We start from the raw sequence: 4,627 nt of genomic DNA, 5'->3' as shown, positions 1-4,627 counted from the left end.
GTGTGAGCGTGTGCCAGCAAACACAGAGGCTGCTGTTCTGAAAACCCAAAGCTTGGATAATTCTTGAGCTCTTTATCTGTGCGTGAAGTTAAACATTGGTCTAGTTTTTGGTGGAAAACCTGCACTAAAAATTTATGTCAACCTATGTTTCAACTCACAGCCTGTACATGGGCTCGACAGGACTTGATGCTGGTTTTTGACTGAAGTTCTTTCAAGCTCTGAAATTCAAGGGTTGCAAGCTCAGTTAAAAGTAAACAGACTTTCCATGAACCACAGTGAACTGAAGCCATTATTCTCAGCAAAACTCACACTGAGTGGTGTTCAGCCCTGAACTGCATGGACTCCAGCAGGGAGTGACCACTTGCTGTAAAACAATTGTGGGTGTTTATTTTTGGCATCTCTGAAAATCCTATGCACATGTGCATAGGTGTGTAGTGAGGATTTATTTGCCACTTGAGCTGTTAAGTATGTTCTGTGCGTACAGCATGAGAAAGAAATTAAAACATGAGTGTGGAGAGGGGTATGGTTTCATCATCGTGTCTGTGTGAAGTAGGAAATACATTACAAACTCTCCTCTGAACGTTTCAATCTGACTTTCTGGTTGCAAGAAAGGATAAACACTTGTGAAAGAGCACACTCGTGACAGACACACACAGTGACAAACTTTTAAAAAATACATGTCCCTAATTTTCTGAGCAGCTGTTTAAAACCAGATACATGTCAAAAATTACCTTAGTGATGTCAGCTCAGCCTTTTGCATTTTTCACTACCTGTCCCTGGGCAAATTCTGATCCACCACCCTGCACAATCAGAGAAGTATTTCTTCTACAAATTAAAGTAGTTAAGCAAAATGGGAGCTTGAATAGAAAAGTTTATAAATTAGCTATGAAGTTCTGTAAACATGTTTGCTGCTTTTTTTTTTTTTTTTTAGATTTAATTGCAGCTCTAAATGTTTAAATGTTTAATTCAGAGATTTCAGCAGCAGACATAGCTAAGGGTTCTGATGGGGCTGCTGCAGCACAGCCTCCTGTCTGTCAAATGGACAGTGCTCCCAGAAAAAAACAACCCAGATGCCCCAAAAGACATCTCTGTCAAATTGATGATGAGCTTGACTGGCAACTTGGAAAGATCTTGAGATGGCAAAATTAACCCTCAAATGGCCTGGGAGGCAAAGGGCATGGCATTTGAAAAGAGGGGCACACACAGGACTTGGCAGGTGGAAAAACCTGCACGACTCAGCTAAATGCAAGTCTTCTTCAGAAATGATAACTTTGGAACTGGGGGAGGGGATGCAGGTAATGCTGTTGGCTCTCCCCAGTTTTCCTTGGGGTGGTATGGGTTTTTAGGATGTATTTTCTATGGAAATGGCCGTTGTGGATGTTCCATGTGAATAGCCACTGTAGCTTCATGGAAGTTCCAAGCTGTGTAACATTTTTCAGGAAATATGCTGGAAGGTCCCAAGCACAGAACCTTAAAATATGCTGAGCTGGAAGGGACCCACAAGGATCATCGAGTCCAGGACCTGGCTCTCCACAGGACAACAGCAAAAACCTCACCCTGTCTCTGAGGGTGTTGCTCAATGTTGCTGGAGCTCTGGCAGCCTTGGAGCTGTGCCCACTGCCCTGGGGCCCTGTTCAGTGCCCCAACACCCTCTGGGGCGCAGAACATTTTTTTAACATCCAACCAAACCCTCCCCTGGTACAGCATCATGTCATTCCCTGGGGTCCTGTCCTTGTCACAGAGGGCAGAGATCAAAGCTGAGCCTTGAGAGGAGCTGCAGACCCTGACCTCAGCCTGCTCTGGCCTCAGCTGCTCTTTGTATGGCTTCTTCTCTAGACTCTTCACATCTTAGTGTTCCTCCTTTGGGCACTCCTTAATAAATTTATGTCTCTTATACTGTGGTGGCCAAAACTGCACCCTGGACTTGAGGTGAGGCAGCAGCAGCACATCCTCCTGCTTTTCTCCAAACTGGAGAAATCCATCACAGCTGGCCCTTGGTGCTGCACTGGTGCCACCAGATACTAATGAGCCACCTTAAAAATTCAGCAGTAGCTCTTTAATGTTTCCCTGGAGAAAAATAAAGAACATGAAAGACACACAATTGCCCTGCTAGTAAAGGGAGAGCAGTTGCCTGTGCTTGAATTTCCTTGTGTTTGAGTTTCTGTGCTTGTGTAGTGTCAGCAGTGTGACTCCTGGAATGGAAGGAGCCACTTCCTCCCCTGGTGTGTGCCAGTGGGTCTCTGCTGCTGTCATTGGAGCAGAGTTTTTTTACACCAGAGGAAGAGCTGACCTTCATAAATTGTAAATAGTCCTTGACAGAAGTACGTACCCGTGGCCTTGTCAGCTCTCAAAGGTTTTGTCAGTGTTGGGTCTACTGGTAGATGTACTGGCAAACTTCCTCTAGCAGAGCGAGCAAAATCTTGTCCTTCCTGGCCTCGTATTCCAACATCTCCTGTTGCAGTAAGAAACCTAAAGAGCCACATCTGACCCAAAGTGAATTCTGCTGTTGTGATTGTGTCCATGGCACAGTGGTGTTGGTTGGAAATTTTGTGTCCCTGTATTTCCCAGTGTCTGGATTCTTAGCAAAATTGTGCATTGTAGGTATGAGTTGATGTCAGTAATAACTCCAGCACTGGAAGTAATTGACTGTCTCGGTGAATTTAGCTTTTTTCCCAAGGCTTGCCAGTGTTTCTAGAGCTGTGAAAAAAACCTTACATTCTGGTCATAAGGAGATAATCATAGGTCTTTTAAACATTATTTTTAGGTCTTATAAAAATGTAGACTAAGGCAAAGATTTGGGGTTTTCTCTTATGATAGTCACTGGCCTCAGTCTGGAAATAGTCTTTGGAAACCAAATGTAAGTTGTGTGCAAGTCTTATGTTGCTTGTGGTGTTATGACAGCATTAGAGCCCCCTGTGCTTTCCCCGCTTCTTGGGAATTAATCAAACCATGCTCGACATTTTCTGAGGATCAAAATAGATATTTAATAGTGGATAAATACTGAGATTGTTTTATTCCTAAAAATGAGCAATAAATTGCCTCGAAACAGTTGCTGAGAATGTAAAAATTATTTAATACCTATTAGGCAGAAGCTGATGGACCTCAAGGCACTTTATTAACAAGGAACACGGCTCCCACGTAGTGTTGTGATTGATGTGAGTGTCTCCATGTACAGATGTGAAATACTAATGGAGACTTCAGGAGAAGAGTTAGGGCTCTCCTGGGGATTTATCACATTGCTTCAGAGTGGAGAGAAGCAGAAGTTAACAGCGAGTTGTAACAAAGGCTGTTGTAGGTTTTCTTACCTGCTGTATATACTCATTTAAGGGACAACAAATATTTGCTGAAGAGGAAATGGACTCTGAAAATGTGAAGTTTTATGAAAAAAAATGCATTTGGAGAAATTTGAGAATGTATGAAGGTCAAGTGGGGGCTTCTCAGAGTAGAAATTCCCTAAGTTTACAAGTTTCTTTTGGGGCTGCGGGATGAGATCAGGTGTAAACAGAACTGGAAGCTGTAAATTGGGCTGGCAAATGCAGCTCTGCAGCCTTCAGAGAGCCCTTCTGACAGCGTGGATGGTGCCCAGGAGAATCCTGGCTGTGATGGAGAGCCAGAGGATGAACAGCAGCCATTTGAGATAAATGCTTCCTATCGGTCTGTTCACTGGGATCATAAATACAGGTGACCAGAGTATTATCCTCTGTGTGAGGACATTCACCAGCTCTGGCTTTGTGGGTCGTTAATATCTCAAAGTTCTAAACTGGCACAGACCACAGTGGTTTACAGCAAGTGAATTAGATCAATTAATTTCCAACCCAAACCTAATGGGCATTTTAGAAAAGGATTTAATGTCTCATTTACTCTCTACAGTTATCTTGTTAAATGCCAATTAAGTATCTAAATATTTCTTACAACCTTAATGAATTACAATATAATAAGTAATAAATGATGACTACTATTTGCTAGCATGCTGAAGTCTGCTGTTAACTTGAGAAAGTGAACATTAAATTTTCTTAGGACAGTTGTTTGTGCCAGTGAAAGAATTATTTTTAATAACACTGTAATTTTTAAGTAACATATCTGGTAGAATACAATATTTTTTTTCTTTTTATTTTTTGGTCCGGTAGGATAATGTCAACAAGGAAAAGTTGAGATTGCCCTTTAAAGGTCATATATATGAATAAGTTTTTAACTTTTTTTTTCCTCCTAAATTTTGCAAATACTTCTATTTCTTCCAATTAGTTGCTGATGTAATTAACCCCATTTCACATGCGATCGCACAGCTAAATTGAAAATCTGGCTCCACATTTTCAAACTGATGAAAATCTTATTGTGGAATTTCAGAGTACAGTAGCACAGGTATATTTTTCCAAGTGTAATTGGTGTCCTCCAAAAACATGTGTGACTTTTTAATTTTTTTTTTATTATTATTTGCCCGAACCACAACAGAATACATATGAGTATGCAGGTGCAAACAAAATGCTTGGAGGTGATTTCTCCCCCATTTATATTTGGGCTCTATCCTTTCTTTCCACTATTTGAGAACCGTATGCAAACATCAAGGAGGTGATTTTTAATCAATCCTTTCTGTCAAGCTTGAAGAGAAAGAAATCTTATTCTTAAGGAC

This window comes from Corvus kubaryi, unplaced genomic scaffold (assembly GCF_017639235.1).
Source record: "Corvus kubaryi isolate FWS band 111438036 unplaced genomic scaffold, C.kubaryi_AGA036_p1.0 134, whole genome shotgun sequence".
Lineage (NCBI taxonomy): Eukaryota > Metazoa > Chordata > Aves > Passeriformes > Corvidae > Corvus > Corvus kubaryi.
This window is presented reverse-complemented; position numbering follows the sequence as displayed.